Genomic DNA, 19,547 nt, shown 5'->3' on the forward strand with positions numbered 1-19,547 from the left:
GTGGCCTCGACGGCGAGGTGCTCCTCCAAGATCTGGGGGTCGGCACGAATGGCAGCCATCGCGACCTCATCCGCGCGTGCGGCCACGATTTGCTTCTCCGCTGCCAAATGCTCCTTGAGATCCTGGCTATACTGCGTGCACCATGGCTTAGGGTGGCGCTTATTTGGTGGAGGGGTCGGTGATTTGGGTGGACAGTGTCGCGCTCGCGCCGGTGGTCGGGGCATGTGGGATGTGGAAGGAGGAGGAGGATGGGGGTCGGGTGTGGATTACCTGCCTGGATAGATGAGGCCGAGCAGCATGAAGGAGGGTCGCCGACGAGGAGGCGGCGCTGTAAGCAAGGAGTGAAGGTTTCAACTTGGAAAGGAAGGCAGAAACAGGGGAAATGTGGCTTTTGGTAAGGGGGAGGGGGCGGGGAGGTAGATATTTCCGCGGAAGCCGAAAATTTGGAATCACTTCGGGCAAAAAACTGGCGCGCAAAGTGTCATTAGACACGGTCCCTTATTCAGAACTGTGTACAATATGTGGACATCACAAATGATTCAGATAGCATAACCCGTGTGTGATGAGTTTGAACGTCAAAAGTTTTGGTTCGAATTTCCATGGTTACAGTGGTCATCCACGTCATTGCATAATTTGGGTACACAAAGGAGACTACAGCACACCCACACTTCTTAATCGAGCAAGTTCAGCAATTAAATAGAGCTAGCTGACCTAAACATTACTCTAACAAATTAAAGACCGGCGCTCTTAATTAAACATAAGAAAGAGTAATACTACGGCTGGTGCTCGTCGATCTCCGCCGCTGCCTCCATGTCCAGCTTGCGCCTGACGGTCTCCTGGGGAAGGGGCTCCATGGCGTCAATTGCACCATACTCGACAAGCATCTCGCCATCCACGTCTGCCATATCTTTGGAATAGGCCGCCACAAGCTGGGCGTGGGCGGCCGCGATCTGGGCTCTGGCGGGCTCTATCGTGGCAAGGTATGCCGCGCAGGAACGGACGGCTGCTCGAACTCTCTCGGTGATTGCCAGCTCTTTGGCCGTGGGTTGCCGCCCGTTGTCGGAGAAGCTTCATTCGATTTGTGCGGTGACCGCCACGAGCTAGGCGTCGACGGCCCCGACATTATAGTGGGCGGCCTCCATCAGGGCTAAGGCCACCGCTGCGGAACGGACAGCTGCTGTGCCGCTCTCGCCACTTGCTATCCCCGAGGCAGATGCTGCTGCCGCCGCCTGAGAAGCAACAACGGCCGTTTGGGCTGCCTTGGCCGCCCGGACGCAGACTGTGGTCGCCCTCACAGAGCTTGTTAGCACGCGCCTGGCGGCTGTGGCCGCGATCTCGCCGGAGTCGGCCACTGAAGTTGCCCTCACGACATGGGTCCACGTCCCCATCTTTCACCAGCGATGAATAAACAGTGAAATGATATTTGGGGAGTGAGCGAGTGTGCTTGACACGCCGGCTGTGGATTGTAGCCGACACACCTTCTCATGTAAGCCATAGGCGTACTATACACCGACGGTGCTCCAAGATATTTTGTGCTGCATCTCACACGGTTGGTGATAATAAACTGTGTGTGATCTACTTGATTTATCTTCTTGATTTGAATTACGTAATGGGGTCACATCTACAAAGGATGGTGTTTGAATTGTTAGAACTTTTATCTACAGTGAACATGCAACTATAGGTGTGTCGTCAAAAAAATTGGAATTTTTCGGGGTTCATTTGGACATTTTTACACATTAACTGGGGTTTCCAAGCATTTTATGTGCATAATTCAAATTTTAATTACATGCACATTCTCCTGTGCATATAAACTGGTTGAAAAATTAAATATGTGTCCTTGGTTGCATGATTAGGTCCCATGCAAGAAATGGGAATGAATTTCAAACACCCTGCCACCGTCACTCAGCCGCAAACATTGAGATACATGGCTTTTAAATTCTAGTAAATCCAAAACTCGTCTGAAATTCATGAAACTTGGCATGCTATCATGGAGCAGCATCAACATGCCGTGGTAAAATTTTGTCCCGTTTGGGGCAGGTTTGGGTATAAGCTTCTTACAAACATTAGCTTCTCACAACAAGCGTGATGGTTTCGGTAGGGAACATGCCACCTTTGGGGACGAAACGATATCCGTTGCCTCTTATTGCTTTCAAAAAATTTCTAGTGTCAACATAGAACAACTGGAGTGTTGTGTTTACTATTGGAATTTTTCGGGGTTCATTTGGACATTTTTATACATTAACTGGGTTTTCTAGGCATTTCATGTGCATAATTCAAATTTGAACTACATGCACAAGCTCCAGTGCATATATAAATTGGTTGAAAAATCAAATATGTGTCCTTCGGGGCATGCTTAGGTCCCATGAAAGAAATGGGAATGAATTTCAAACACCCTACCACCGTCACTCGGCCGCAAACATTGAGATACCTGGTTTTTAAATTCTAGTAAATCCAAAACTCGTCTAAAATTCATGAAACTTGGCATACTATCATGGAGCAGCATCAACACGCCGTGGTAAAATTTTTGTCCCATTTGGGGCAGGTTCGGTTATAAGCTTCTCACAAACCAGAGCTTCTCACAACAAGCGTGATGGTTTCGGTAGGGAATGTGCCACCTTTGGGGATGAAACGGTATCCGTTGCCTCTTATTGCTTTCAAATTTTTTCGAGTGTCAACATAGAACAACAGGAGTGTTGTGTTCAATTTTGAAATTTTTCGGGGTTCGTTTGGACATTTTTATACATTAACTGGGTTTTCCAAGCATTTTATGTGCATAATTCAAATTTGAACTACATGCACATTCTCCAGTGCATATAAACTGGTTGAAAAATCAAATATGTGTCCTTGGTTGCATGATTAGGTCCCATGAAAGAAATGGGAATGAATTTCAAACACCCTGCCACCGTCACTCGGCCGCAAACATTGAGATACATGGCTTTTAAATTCTAGTAAATCCAAAACTCGTCTGGAATTCATGAAACTTGGCATGCTATCATGGATCAGCATCAACATGCCGTGGTAAAAAATTTGTCCCGTTTGGGGCAGGTTTGGGTATAAGCTTCTCACAACAAGCATGATGGTTTCGGTAGGGAACGTGCCACCTTTGGGGACGAAACGATATCCATTGCCTCTTATTGCTTTCGAAAATTTTCTAGTGTCAACATAGAACAACAGGAGTGTTGTGTTTACTTTTGGATTTTTTCAGGGTTCGTTTGGACATTTTTATACATTAACTGGGTTTTCTAGGCATTTCATGTGCATAATTCATATTTGAACTACACAAGCTCCAGTGCATATAAATTGGTTGAAAAATCAAATCTATGTCCTTCGGGGCATGCTTAGGTCCCATGCAAGAAATGGGAATTAATTTCAAACACCATGCCACCGTTACTCGGCCACAACCATTGAGATGCCTGGTTTTTAAATTCTAGTAAATCCAAAACTCGTCTGAAATTCATGAAACTTGGCATGCTATCATGGAGCGGCATTAACATGCCGTGGTAAATTTTTTGTCCCATTTGGGGCAGGTTTGGGTATAAGCTTCTCACGAACCAGAGCTTCTCACAACAAGCATGATGGTTTCGGTAGGGAACGTGCTACCTTTCGGGACGAAACGATATCCGTTACCTCTTATTGCTTTCAAATTTTTTTTAGTGTCAACATAGAACAACAGGAGTGTTGTTTTCAATTTTGGAATTTTTCAGGGTTCGTTTGGACATTTTTATAGATTAACTGGGTTTTCCAAGAATTTTATGTGCATAATTCAAATTTGAACTACATGCACATTCTCTAGTGCATATAAACTGGTTGAAAAATCAAATATGTGTCCTTGGTTGCATGCTTAGGTCCCATGAAAGAAATGGGAATGAATTTCAAACACCCTACCACCGTCACTCGGCCGCAAACATTGAGATGCATGGCTTTTAAATTGTAGTAAATCCAAAACTCGTCTGAAATTCATGAAACTTGGCATGCTATCATGGAGCAGCATCAACATGCCGTGGTAAAAAATTTGTCCCATTTGGGGCAGGTTTGGGTAAAAGCTTCTCACAAATCTTAGCTTCACACAACAAGCGTGATGGTTTCGGTAGGGAACGTGCCACCTTCTGGGACAAAACGATATGCGTTGCCTCTTATTGCTTTCAAAATTTTTCTAGTGTCAACATAGAACAACAGGAGTGTTGTGTTTACTTTTGGAATCTTTCGGCGTTCGTTTGGACATTTTTATACATTAACTGGGTTTTCTAGGCATTTCATGTGCATAATTCATATTTGAACTACATGCTACACAAGCTCCAGTGCATATAAATTGGTTGAAAAATCAAATTTGTGTCCTTCGGGGCATGCTTAGGTCCCATGCAAGAAATGGGAATGAATTTCAAACACCAGGTCACTGTTGATTGCCGGCAAAATGTTGAGATACTTTGTTTTTAAATTCTAGTAAATCCAAAAACCGTCTGAAATTCATGAAACTTGGCATGCTATAATGGAATGGCACCCGACATGCTGTGGTATTTTTTGTGTCCATTTTGAGAGAAGGCGCACTCGAATAACAGCCAACAAAGGCATTTTGAAACAAATAGCTGCCACTATAACATCTCAAACGTTTTGTATAATTTAAATTGTGTGCGTTCTATTAACCATTCACGTAACGCCACGCCTCACTCTTTTAATGCCTAGGAGATGCCGTGCGGACAGGTCCTTGAGTGCTTGACTAAACGGAAGGCGTGCGAGCTGTACTCCAATGCGGAGGCTCAACGGGAAGCGTGCGAGCTGTACGCCGCGTAGGCTCACCGGGAAGCAAGCCATTTGACTTCCATGGCCGCCCGCCTTGCTTGCGTCCTCTCCATTAATGGCGCCCAAGTCGCAGTTTAATTCGGTTTTTAAATATAAAACACTCATCGCAAACGTTTTAGTTAGAAGACCCGTATGCAAACCGACAGCTTCCCTAGGAAGCCAAGGGAAAATGTGCCGATCAGGATTTGTGCAGCTCTTGATCGCAAACGTTTTAGATAGAACACCCGTATGCAAAGTGAGAGCTATGGTCTTCCCCCTTAAGTCGAGGGAAAATCCGCAGCGCAGGATTTGTGCATCCCTTCAAGGTTGTTTTGGATGACCCGTGTGCAATCACGTACAAACAATTTGGTAAGATTTGCATCTGTCATATTGGGTATGTTGCCATTTGTCAAACTGGAAAGATTTACATTTGTTGATCTAGTAATGTTGCCATTTGTCAATCCTTGGAACACTGCGATTTGTCAAAATATGCAGCTAGAAATCACTAGCACTATCTAATTTTTGCAACTAAAATTCAGTAATTAAGCATAAATTTCATTCACAGATTAAGCAGTCGTTCTTAATTTATACAAACAGTTCAACTCGACAGGTGAACCGACCAAACTTTTCCCTAATTGTTGCCAACCACGTACTGAAATAGCTAGTTCAACTATATATACTAGCTAATTTTAAGTACGTTGTACAGTTCGACCACACGTCTATAGTCAGATGAACTGAACAAAATAGCCCCAAAATACTACTACTACTACTACTACTACCACGAAGGGGCTTTGTGCTACTTCTGGTAGCCTCTCCTCTGCCGAGCGCGCTTAGTAAGAGGCAGAGGAGGAGGAGGAGCCTACCGACGAGCTGGAGAAATGCAATATGGTGCCTGCCGCTGCTGCATGTTCAGCGACGCTCGCTAGCTCGAACGCCCACTGCCGCTCCAGACGATCCCTCTCGAAGCGTCCGGACTGCTCGTAGATCTCCTGATTCCTCGCCTCTGCGTCAGCGTGTGCTGCGGCCACGGCTGCGGTAAGGCTCTTTGCGTGCTCAACGAGGCGCTCCTCCTCCTCCCGCAGCAACTCGATGTAGCGCGCAAGGTCGCTGACGCACGTGCGGGCCTCCACCTCCGCCTCCCTCCTTCGGGTGGTGGTGGCGGAGCAGGTGATGATCGCGGCGGTCGACGGTGGGCTTGCGGCCATGGCGATCGACGATAGGGTGGCGGCCACGACCACCACCTCTCACCTTCGAGCCGCGGTGGCGGAGCGGGTGATGGCCATGGTGGCCGGCAGTGGGGTGGCGGACACAACGGCCACCTCCCGCCTTCGGGCCGTGGCGGTGGAGCGGGAGATGGCCCTGGCTTTCGATAGTGTTGTGGCGGCAACAGCGGCCGGCAACAGCGGCCGGCAACAGCGGCCGGCAACAGTTGCTGACAGGCAGCAGCGGGGGAGTGTGTGGTGGGTGTTCTGCAAACACCCAACAGGGATGCCACGCGCACTACACTACGCCGGGGACTGCGCCGCCGCCGCGGTGTAGCGTCCTAGCTGGAGCTGTCCTCTGATGACGACGGAGTGGCTGAGCGACGACGACGGACCGGTGCCATTGGCGATTGTGGGAGAAGTAGATGAGATAAGCTACAGGGAGGGAGGGGAAAATGCGACGTAAGACTCGCCAGCCGTGAGGGTTTTTATAGCAGGCCGGTAAGCATTGGGATTTTGGGGGATTTCACCGAGTCGGGCGGGAAGCTTGCGTGGGAACCTGCGAGGTTGCGCGGGAACGGGATCATCGACGATTCATTGGCGCCACCGTTTGGCCAAAAGAACGCCCCCGCGCGCTGCGCAAGCTTGCGCTGTAAGCCGTCTGCAGCAGCAGGGTGACAAGACGTGCAAGAGGAGGACGAAAGGACACGTACACATATGGTTAATACAAAAAAACGTTTGCGATTTAATTACCTACTATTCCCCCGTCCTGGTTTATAAGTAGGATTTAGCTAATAAAATACGAATGCATGTCGCCAAAGATTATATCGTTGGAGTCGTGTTTGAATATAGTTTCCAGCTATACAATTTTTGTAACAAGCATTAACACTTTTTTGGTTAAATTTAAGGTTATATACCAGCAAGCTTGCCCACAACACACACGGCTTATTCCACAAACAGCTCGGATGGATCAACTGTATGCCATGTATCGCACACGCAACTCTAATCTGATTCGTGCTTGATGTCTCCGACATCGCTCACGCAGTTTGTCTTATTTGCCACGTATCACTGTGCTGGCCTTTGCTCGCGTCCCTCGGCAAGCTCTGCTGGCCGTTAGGCGCCGCAGCGCACTGTGCTCGCCATTAGGAGCCGCGGCGCGCTCTGCTCGCGTCCGTTGGCGAGCTCTGCGCGTTCAACTGCTATATGCATATATATATATGGTTGCTCGCCATTGAGGCGACCGCGGAGCGCTCTGCTCGCGTCCCTCCGCACGCGCTCTGCCAGCGGTTGGGCGTGTGCATGATCACGTCTGGGGCCCCATATGCATGCGGTTGCGCCGCACGCGTTGCCACGCGATGCAGTTACGTGCGGCACGATGGAGTTACGCGCTGCAAATTAGAACTGCCATCAGGGCCTGTTGATATGCCTGGCCGTCCGGCTTCCTTTTTAATTCCCGCGGCCATTATAACCTTAGTCTCTTCAACCTTTCGATCGCACCCCAGAACACAACAAGCACACCCACAACGACACATAGAGAGGGGATGTCCAGAGGCGCTCCAATGGAGACCCACGCGAAGGAGACGAATCTCTCGGTGGTGTACACCATCGACCCGACTATGGTGGATGACTACATCAACAGCGTTGAGCAGTTGCTTGCTCAAGACAAGTACGAGGTGGTCGGCATCGACCTCCAGTACACCGCCAGTCGTCCCGGCATAGATCAGAAGGTTGCCATCACCCAGTTGTGCATGTGCCATCATGTCCTCATCTACCACTACTGCATGGCCACAGAGCCTTGCGACCATTTCAACAGGTTTGTCAACAGGACCGACTACAAGTTTGCCACGGTGGAAACCAAAGACGATGTAAATGCGCTCAGTGTTATGGGCTTGGCCTGCAATAATGTTGTCGAAATCCGTGACCACTACAGGGTCTGGGGCAGCACGAAGAAGGACTCCCTGGTGGAACTCGCCTCGGCCATCATCGACCCCTACTACGAAAAGATGAAGCAGGATGCCCAGAGAACAAGTCCCCTATCCTGGCATAGGGCCTGGATGCGGCAACTGGATGAACCTCACCTCAGGTTCGCGGCCAAGAGCGTGTACACATGCTACGAGATGCACAGGCGGATCGTTGACATGAGGAAGTGCCTCGTTACCCAAATCGACGAGCCCGGATCGAGCCACAAGCAGAGCAAGCATCACAAGAAGTATATGATGATCGGATAATCGTTTATGCTAGTTAATCATGCATGTAATATATAGTTTACTTTATTGGTGTGTGGAAATGTCATGTGTGTAGTAGCCACCTATGTAATTATGCATGTAATAGTTTACTTTGGTGTGTGCAAATGCCATGGTTGTAGTAGCCACCTATGTAAGTGGATGCTTAATTTGGTTATGCAAGCATGTCCTTATAAGTGTGTGTATATATATGTTGTTGTTCTGTATGCAATCCCATCGCACAACACCCACGTCTTATTAGCCGCAACCGTCTGTGTTATTATCGGTTTTCACGCACATTTCTGATTACAGACCTGTTTGCCGCGTATCACACACATCTTGTTAAGTTGAACCATTTCTGTTCTCATGTCTCAATGCAAACAGTTCATCCGAGTGAACCGCATGCCATATATCGCACACACCTTCATCTGGCTGACCGTTTCTTTTGTGTTGCCTAATCACAAACAGTTCATCCGAGTGAACAGTATGCTATATATCGCACACACCTCCATCTGGCTTCCCATTTCTTTTGTTCCTCCTCATCGCAAACAATTAATTGAACTGAACCGTATGCCCTGCATCGCACACGCAACTAAAATCTGAACCGTGTTTGATGGCTCCGCCATCGCAAATGTTTTTGCACCTTTTTTGGCGATTTTTTTACATCACCGTTTGTGATTATGGCATCACACACAGTTTCGTCGAAGGGTCTCTGATCGTAGTGTCGCGTTAGCAGCATCTTGCAGTAGTGTAGAGCCCAGTGCCAGTTTCTGTTTTTTCCTTGTTTTTGAGTTTTATAGAAAAGGAATATCAAATGGAGTCCAAACAGAATAAAACTTTTGCGATGATTTTTCTTGGACCAGAAGATACACGTAGGACTTGGAGATGAAGTCAGAGGAGTTCCGAGGCAGCGGCAAGCCTCAGGGGCGCGCCCTAGGAGGGGGCGCCCCCTGGCTTTTGGGACCCCCGAGGCTCCTCCAACCCTAATCTTTGGCCTATAAATTCAGAAATATTCCCAAACCAACAGAAGCGTCCACCAAAATACTTTTCTGCCGCCGCAAGCCTCTGTTCCCGTGCGATCCCATCTTGGGGCCTTTTCCGGCGATCTGTCAGAGGGGGATTCGATCACGGAGGGCATCTACATCAACCCTATTTCCATACTGATGAAGCGTGAGTAGTTTACCACAGACCTACGGGTCCATAGCTAGTAGTTAGATGGCTTCTTCTCTCTCTTTGATCTTCAATACAATGTTCTCCTCGATGTTCTTGGAGTTCTATCCAATGTAATATTCTTTTGTGGTGTGTTTATCGAGATCCGATGAATTGTGGATTTATGATCAGATTATCCATGAATATTACTTGAATCTTCTCTGAATTCTCATATGCATGATTAAATATCTTTGTATTTCTCTTTGAATTATTGGTTTGGTTTGGCCAACTAGATTGATTCTACTTTCAATGGGAGAGGTGCTTAGATTTGGGTTCAATCTTGCAGTGTCCACACCCAGTGAAAAGTAGGGGTAGCGAGGCGCGTATTGTATTGTTGCCATCTAGGGTAAAAAGATGGGGTTTATATCATATTGCTTGAGTTTATCCCTCTACATCATGTCATCTTACTTAAGGCGTTACTCCATTCTTATGAACTTAATACTCTAGATGCATGCTGGATAGCGGTCGATGTGTGGAGTAATAGTAATAGATGCAGAATCGTTTCGATCTACTTGACACAGACTTGATGCCTATATTCATAATCATTACCTTGGATATCGTCATAACTTTGCGCTTTTCTATCAATTGCTGAACAGTAATTTGTTCACCCACCGTGTTGTTTTCTTTCAAGAGAGGAGCCTCTAGTGAAACCTATGGCCCTCGGGTCTATTTTCCATCATATATTTTTAGATCTATAAACCAAAAAACCCCAAAATACCTTGCTGCAAGTTATTTGTTTTTTTACTTTGTTTTATGTTTTAGTAATCTTTTATATCTATCTCTATCAGATCTCATCCTTGCAAGTGACTGTGAAGGGATTGAAAACCCTTTTATCATGTTAGGCGCAAGTGTTTGATTGTTTGTGTAGGTGCATAGATTGGGGACTTGTTCGTACCTCCTACTGTTTTGATACCTTCATTCTCAAACTGAGGGAAATACTTATCTCTACTTTCCTGCATCACTATTTCCTCTTCAAGGGAAAAACAAACGCAAGCTCAAGAAGTAGCAGGAAGAATTTCTGGCATCGTTGCAGGGGAGGTACTATGTCAAGCCTACCAAGTACCCATCATAAACTCTCATCTCTTGCATTACATTTTTTGCCATTTGCCTCTCGTTTTCCACTCCCCCACTTCTAAAACATTTTCAGAAAATCTCAAAAACATTTGCCTTTTTATTCGCCCTTCTTCCGTTTGTCTTTTCGTTTGCTTTTTGTTTGCCTGCTTGCTAGATCAGTTTCTTGCTACCATATCTAAATCTGGGAAGATTACCGTTAAAAGTTTGGAGAATCTTGCTAGCATTAATCTTGAGGAAAAACTTGAATCTTATTCTTTAGATCGTGAAACTAAAACTCCCCCTAATTATAATGCAAAAACTTTTCATGTGGGAGACGGTACTATCATTGCGAAAAGTATTATTCAAGAATTCTTTGATTGTACAGGAGCTTTGCCTATTCATAAGAGATCCATCCTTCTTGATACAAATTGTTTTGTGGATGCCATTTCCATGCTTATTGATAAGTTAGAAAGAAAATTTGTGCACATCCACCCCGCTTTGCAAAAGGTGTTTTATGAACTTCCCAATATTCAGCATCCTAAGGCTAACAAGATTTCCACTATCATCCTTATGCGGGAATTTGATTTTATAACAAAAGAAGCGAGGGAAAATTTCACTTTCTACAATAAAGATATTGAGCATCCTCCGATTGAAGAAATTCTTCATGATAAAGAAACTTTGCGTACCTTGGAATCTAGAGATTATCAATCTTACAGTGACAATCTTAGGAGGAGAGTTCCCTATTCAGAAATTACCCAAGCTCTTTACCTTCAAACTTATGATAAATTTGATTGGATAACTCAGGGAATTTATGTAGGATTCAATGATGATTGGTTGGAGGAGATGACTAGAGAACCAATCAAAAACGAGATACGTATTTTATATGATGATATATATGGTGATGATCCAGACTATGCGTTTATGAATGTCAAAATCACTAATGAAAGCCCTTTTCATGAATTAAGCTCACTCACTAGAAGGGAAAGAAAAGAAAAGAAATTTTTGCTAAGAAAGGTTTTGCAAGATTTGATTAAGAAGGAGTTGGATGACAACACTTAGATCTATGTTTTATGCCTAGCTAGGGGCGTTAAACAATAGCTTTTAGGGAGGCAACCCAATTTTATTTTTATGTTTTTTGTTTTTGTTTTTGCTTCTGTTCTTGAATAAATACACATTATAACGTCTGTAGCAATTGTTTTTGGTGTTTTTAATTAGTGTTTGAGCCAAGTAAAGCCCCTGGGATACTTTGGTATATCGTTGATTTGATCTTGCTGAAAAATAGAAACTTTCACGTCCAGTAACAAAATTGTTTAAAATCACAGAAATGTGATAAAATTGTGATTTTTTTACACAAGATTGTTATATGGATTTCCTATGTTGTCCTAATTTTTCAGAATTTTTCGAGTTACATAAGTATACTAAGTTTACAGATTACTATAGACTATTATGTTTTTGATAGATTCTATTTTCTATGTGTTGTTTGCTTATTTTGATGAATCTATGGGTAGTATCGGGGGGTATGAACCATGGAGAAGTTGGAATACAGTAGATATTAGGGATTTTTATTTCTGTGCCCCTGGTTCGTTAGTTCTACTCATTCATCCCCACGCTCTTAACTTTTGCTCACTTTTCCCCACTCCCTTGCCCGAAACCCTCCGGACTGGTCACAGCGGACGTTGCTGTCGGGTCAATGCCTTGACCGTTAACTCTGACTAGTGGGGCCGCGTAGGGCGAAGTCCAGATTTTGACCGTTATGTGGTAACCAGTGGGGCCGCAAAACTGACACTCACGGTAACCTGAATCAGATCCAGTCGCTTCCACGCCGCCCCCTCCACCGCCGCCGTGCTGCCTCTCCCGCCGTCATGACGCCTCCGCAGCAGTCGTGCCGCCTCCGCCGCATCTACCCTCTTTCCTCATCTAGGGTTAGGAAGCAATGTCGGGGGGGCACCCCGTCTAGCCCATCGACCGTGGAGATGATTGGGTCGAATCAGAGGCTGATAATTTCATGGATTCCACCTGGGTAAGCATCGTTTTCCTCTCAAATTGATTAGGAGATCCGTAAATTAGGCTGTATTTGACCACCGTTGGCGTGAATCAGCGCAATTTATCTAAAATGTATCGGCCTAACTGCGCCCTTTATCTTATTTTAATCGAATAGGGTTGATCCTGCACTTGCTTTTCGGCTGGCGGTTAGAATGGAAACTAGTGAGCTGCATGGAACTAAACCGTGTGTGATTTCTGGATTTTTCTATCCTAAAGTGGTAGAAACCAGCGTTTCGTTCAGAGTTTTCCGTGAGGCACTCTGTTGTGAGTATCCATGGAGCCCTGCCGATGCTGTTGAACTGAGATATTTCGATAGTACCGAGCAGAGATTTCTCCCATTAACTTGTGATGAGCATCTGGGATTGCTATTTAGTTTGAATGCTGACAGTCGTTTCGGTAAAATCCATATCGGTGTGCTTCAGGCACGCAAACAACGTATCCCGAAGGGTGTTCAGACATCATCTGTCTCTGCTAATAGCGAGCGTCCTCACACTCCTTGTAGGTCGAGACCAAGTAAACCTAGTGGTTCTGAAAGCCACAACATGTCGGCTGCCGCTAATTCTGCCACTTCTCCTCTCCCTTCTGCACCTGATGTAGAAGTGGATGCAGATCCTGACGAGGAAGTGCCTCGACATGATGATGAGGATGAGATTCTATTCCCTGAACTGGTAGATAGAGTCAGTCAACTGGCAGTGGAAGATGAATATGCAGAGGAGCCTAGCAGCCGTGCTAGATTTGATGACACTGATGATGAAGAGAGGGAGGAGAACATCGACTCCTTAGTTTTACAAGAATATGATGGTGAGGACATGCCAACAATTGAGTGGAATAGGGAGAATCCTGACCTTACTCCAGGAACCGTATTCGAATCGATGGTGGACTGTCGTAATGCAGTGACTACATATTGCATTCTCACTGAAAACTCTTATGAGGTTGATAGGAGTGAGCGAGGAAGATTCACTGTTTATTGCCCTTATGATAGGTGTAGGTGGAGGTTGCATGCATCCATTATGCGAAACAGCAAATTGATTCAGGTATTACAACTGAATATTGTTATCAGACTATTTATCCATTCTATATTCAGATCATGTGTACTGTTTCTTAATTGTATTTGACATCATTTTTCATTTTGTTTCAGATAAAAAGCAACCCACACGGGCACACTTGCCCACCTGGAGGTGGAGGGGGAAAGGACAAATATAAGCTTGCAAAGACTAGGTGGGTGGCAGATGCAATCTTGGATTGGGTGAGGGAAACACCAACAATTGGTCCAACATCACTCCATGGGAAGCTATTTGAGAAGTACAAGATTAATGTACAATACATGAAGATTTTCTATGCTAAGGAAAGGGCTCTTGATAGGATTAATGGTCCATAGAATGAGAGTTTTCAGTTGCTTTACACCTTCAAAGCTGAAGTGGAGACGGCTAGTCCCGGGAGTGTTGTAGAGATTGACAAGCATACAATTAAGTACAAATTAAAAGGGAAGGCAATAGAGAAGGAGTGCATCAGGAGGGATTTTGTTTGTTTCAAGGCTTGCTGGCAGGGGTTTCTGAATGGTTGTAGGCCCTATTTGGCTGTCGATGCGACTGCTTTGAATGGAAGATGGAGAGGCCAGCTAGCAGCAGCTTCTGCAGTTGATGGACACAACTGGCTATTCCTAGTTACATTTGGTGTGTTGGAGGTAGAGAGTGAGGAGAGTTGGGTCTGGTTTTTGTAGCAGTTGCGCAACATTATAAGTACACCCTCAGGTTTAGTTATACACAGAGATGCTTGCAAGGGTTTAGAAACTGCAGTAGAAATTGTATTCCCTGGAGTGGAACATAGGGAATGTATGCAACACCTAGCGCAGAATTTTAAAAAGAAATTCAAAGGCAATGTTTATGATGAGAATCTATGGCCAGCATCATACACATGCACCTTGAGGAAGTATGAGCACCATTGAGAGTGTTGTATGCTCATAATCCTTTGGTGAAGTACATGGATGAACATCATGGAAAGCTGTGGTCAAGAAGCAAATTCAATGAAATCTGTAAAGTAGACTATGTGACCAATAACCTCGCTGAGTGTTTCAATGCAAAGTTCAAGTCAGTGAAAGGGCTTTTGTTGTGGCAAGCATTTGATAAGATCAGGTAGATGATCATGGTAAAGATGGCTCTTCATAAAAGAATTGAAAAAACACAATATGTTGGCCATCTTATGCTCCCATCTCTGATCAAGGCATTGCATGCCAAGGCAAGAGGACTAAGAATGAAATGCATTCGACCGTCGACATACGAGGCTGAGGTGACATACACTGACAGTAAAAATAGGGAATGGAGATATCCAGTGAACCTTGCAACCAATGAATGCAGCTGTAGGCAATGGCAGATCCACGGGAAGCCGTGCATACATGCCCTACATCTCATGACTATTATTGGAGGTGAAGATGGTGAAGTTGATCAGTATTGCTCTGAATATTTCTCTGTTGCCAAATTTAGGGCTGCTTATGCTGAAAATGTGCCTGCACTCTTGGGAAAAGACCAATGGAACATAGTAGACCCACGGTTCAAACTCCATTCTCCTGTACTGACTAGACCACCAGGAAGTCCAAGGAAAAACAGGATAAGAGGTGGTGAAGAGGGCCGTGTAAAAAAGCAGCGTAAGTGCAAAAGATGTGGTATCTTAGGGCATATTGATAGGCGTTGTACCAATCCAGTTGATGCATCACTTGGAGAAGAGGAACAACGGGCAGCGGCAAATGCAGAGGAGAATGCAGTAGAAGAGGAGAATTGTAACATCCCAAAATTTTCAATTTGGAATGTTATACATAGGTCACTCATACATATCATATTTTATTGCATTTTCATTTCGCGATCCTCGAAATCCTAAGCAACTCAAGGACCCGCGGAGAGAGTTGGGGATTTCACGTTCTTCATATTTGAATTTTATCAAATATTGAAAAAGGGATCACTTTGGTTTTAATTATTTTTCTCTCCGAAAATATTTTCGAATTAAAATACATGAGAGGAGATAATATGACTTCTCCAAAAAAATAAAGAAAATATTGGAGGAAAAATATTAAAATCAAATAAGTAATTTTTATTTGGATTTTATTGCGATTTTATTTGAATTAGAAAAATATGTGTTTTTCAAAATTTGCATTTTAGGGCCAAGAAAATGTTCATCTTGTTCTAAATATTCCATTTACACGGTGAAAATTTGTTTTTGTATTTTAAGATTTTTATTTATTTTTCTAGGATTTTTCTAGCGAAATTCGTTTAAAAAAAGTCAACCGACCTACCGGGCCGTGGGCGACCCGGACTCTGCCACCGCCCGGGGCTTTATAAGCCGGCCCCCTGCCCCGCAGCCCACCCCGCCGCCAAACCCTAGCCGCGCGCCGCCTCGAGCCACGCGCCGCGCCACCGCCTCCGCGCCGCGCCGCCTCGAGCCGCCCCGCCGTTCGCCGGAGTTAGCCGCCACCGCCACCGTTTTTTTCCGGTGGTTTATTTTGGTAAACCCTAGATTTAGATCCGGTTTTTTTAGTTTTTGGTTTAATTCATTAGATCGGTTTTCCGTCGGTTTAATTATTTAGCGGACGTTCGTCCGTACGTTCGTTTTAACGAACGCCGTTCATCCGTTAGTCACAGACAGCGAACGTTCATTCGTTAGCCGGTTCGTCAGTTTTTCTTTTTCCAGGGTTTTTCCGGGATTATTTTCGATTGCGATTTCTGCCCTAATCTTCGATCTAGTATAACTTTTCAATCGTTTATCCAAATCAGGTGAAACAAGCGCCTAGATCTTCGTCTCGAAACCCTCTTTCTGTTTAACCAACTTGAACAAGATTTTGGTACTGTAAAATTTGACTTTAGTCCAGATTAGTAAACGGATCTTGTTTCTTTCGTAGTTTGAGTTTCGTTGCTCCGTTTGATTTGATTCGTTTTGCAAACCGGAGTTCTTCAGTTGAACTTTCTGGTTAGATATTCTTATTTGAGTTTTACCCATGCATCTTCGCTTGATTGCCTATGTATGCTCTTTTTTGTTTGTGATAGAATTTCCGGAGTGCGAAGCGTGCTACTACGAGTCACTAGGTTTTGCGGATCGTCAGCAAGGCAAGTAACACATTGATCATACCCCTTTATTACTGTGACACCCAAAATTTTATTTGGATTTTTCAAAAAAAAAATTATTTGAGGGAGGTGATTTAAATGTTCCTTCTAAAGAACTCTCCCTCTCAAAATATCTTCTTTTGTGACAAGTGTTTTTGTTTTGGATTCACCCAAGACTTGATTTTGGTCTTGGAGGTTTTCCCCTTTTTATTTGGACTCCAACCAAAATGCTTTTCACTTGGAAAAATGTCTTTTGAAAATTCCTTTGAAAAGCCCTATGGCTTTTGGAATGATCCTTTTCCACTTTCAAAAATCTCGCCATGACCTAAGTGTAAATCCCCTCCCATAAGCCTTTCCTCATCTTTGGATCATGATGTAATTCAAATCCAGCAAGTTGAACCTCTCCATATAATTATTTCCATTTATTTCTTATCAAAAACAATTTCTGCCTTCTCTTCTAGCTCTTGGAGATTTACAAAGGAGCTACCCTTTCTGTTTTGATTTTTGCCTCCAAACCAATTTCCCTAGCTAGTCCTTTGAACCCTCAACCAAGATCCATGAAGATCCACTGGTCTTCAGTTCAAATTTTTCAAACTACACTTGCTGCAAGTTTGGACCAGATTTGCCAAATTTGATGAAATTCATTCAAATCCTTCTTCTAAATATCTGAGAAAAATCAGGCAGCCACTGGGTGCATTGAGAGGTTACCTCACCAAGTCCCAGCTCCAGGAATTTTTTTTTCTTGCCAAATCATTTCATCGAACACCTGCTGGACACTGTTCCTGTAATGTTCAGTCAAGTTCAGTTAACAGTGTCTGAAACTATTGTCGTTTCTTCAGTGTCTGTTGTCGATCTCGCCAGTGCCCCGACGTCGCCGTGCTCCCTGTCCCCTCCCCCTTGTCCTCTACACCGCAGAGCGCCTGGAAGGTTGCGGGCGTCGGCGACGAGCAGGAGGAGGTGCGCCGCCCCGTGACCGACGCCAGCGGCGGCTTTGCGGCCGCCAGAGAGAGGCGGAGCGCAGACGGCGCCGTCCAGCGCCGCCCAAGCCACCGGAGGCCGCCGCGTGGTCTTCCACTCCCCCATGCGCGCTGCCACCCTCGTCGTGAACCGCTGGGCGCGGAGCGCGCTCTCTGCCGCCGCCGTGCCCGTACGGCCACCCCACCGTGGACCGGCGCCATTACGCCAAGCCCGACCAGGATTAGCGGGGGAACGGCACCAGTACACCTCCCTGATGCTGCCTGGCCATTTAAGCCCCTTGCCAATCCACTGCCTCGCCGTAATCGCTCGCCGGAGATTTCCCGTTCACGGCCACCCCCTCGAATCGCCTATAAATAGAGGCCCCGAGCTCCAACTCAAACCCACACCACCTCTGCACTCCACCAAGACCACGCCTAGCCACTGGAAGAGCCCCGAGGTAGTCTCCTTCCTCAACTCCGGCCGCCGCGACCCGCCACGGGATCCAGCTCGATTCGCTCCCGTGCGTGCACCAGTGCCTCTCATCTCTTGCCAGTAGTTCCCTTATGCATCCACTCTCCTGACCCGCGCTTCAATTCGGAGTTTGCAGCACCCACCGGAGTTCCCCACCATCGCCCGAGCCGCCGTCCGCCGGAGAAAGTGTCGCCGTCGATGTGGTGCTCCCCGACGCCCAAGTCCACCAACCACCGACGTGAAAGGACACGCTGAACCTCTTGGTACACTCCGATCTCCCTGACTCGCCGTGGTTCGACGCCGGCGACCACCGCATCCTTGGGGCGCCGGCGAGGATTTGAACCTGACATGTGGGACCCCCACATCAGCCTCTCTTCTTTCTCTCCCCCGAAGCGTTTTCTGTTGGCGCCTTCGGGCAAGTACGTTTTCTCTGTGGGCTGGCGCGTTTCTCTCCGAACCATTTTCTGCTTTCTCAGTTAAGTCCCTGGATATTTTCTGTTTCATCACAGATTAGTCCCTGGACTAAAACCCTTATAACTTTTTAATAAAAAGTGATTTTTTAGTGATTCTTTTCCTGACAGTCTTATATATTTGTCTAGTTTTTTATAGGATTTATTTGGAAATTTTTTGAGACAACTTTTATGCACGCGTTGGTTTTCACGTTAGTATGCATTTTCGCTATACCGTAGGTTCCGGAAGAGGTGACGGAGCCGCGAACTTCGCCGAGCTAGACTCCGACTTCTCCGAACCAGGCAAGCATGTTTGAACCTTTGATATGATAGGTGTTTTGCATGTTTGCTTGAATGATTATGCATGACACATGAGCATCGGTGAGTATCTCGTTGCATGTAAGGCAACTGCCCGTGTGTTCCGAAGTTACTATGATCTCTGAGGAGAGATGGCCTAGTCATGTGGTGACATGAAGGGCAGTAAGGTGGTACTGTTGTGGCATGCCAGCCTTACGTCATCCGATAAATTCCGACGTTAACGTGGACGGTGTCACGTTATCGTTCTCCCCCCTTCCGTGCTACCACATGTTTTCTGCCAGAATGCGGTTTAGTAAGTTGGTAACCTCTTTCCGTGTACACACCAAATAGAGGGGCCGGGATGAGGGTTCCATGGCCCTGGATTAAAGCCAGTCATCCGGTCAGGGGGCATGGGTGTTTCCGGTTGGGACCGAGAGGGGGGCACCCCTTAGAGCGCGCGTATATAAATTTGATCCCATGCTACGCGAGGTTGTAGCCTCCCCGTCTCAAGGTTTTTCTTGAACGTTGCCGAGGGTGATTCCTGGCTTCGGAATGTTGAATGGGTGTGTACTGGTTAGATGTGTTTCTTCCAAAACACCGTAAACGGAACTAGTCCCCGTGACTACTGAAATCCGTTGGCTGTGGTTAACGTACAAACTCTGCAGAGTCAAATCCTTCCGAGTCATCGTATCCATGGTCAAGTAGCGTGATCAGTGTATCCATGTCTGTGTCAAATCCTCATGGTATACTCCTTCCCCGGTAATTAAGCTTGAGCGGTAA

Source organism: Triticum aestivum, chromosome 5D (assembly GCF_018294505.1).
Source record: "Triticum aestivum cultivar Chinese Spring chromosome 5D, IWGSC CS RefSeq v2.1, whole genome shotgun sequence".
Classification (NCBI taxonomy): domain Eukaryota; kingdom Viridiplantae; phylum Streptophyta; class Magnoliopsida; order Poales; family Poaceae; genus Triticum; species Triticum aestivum.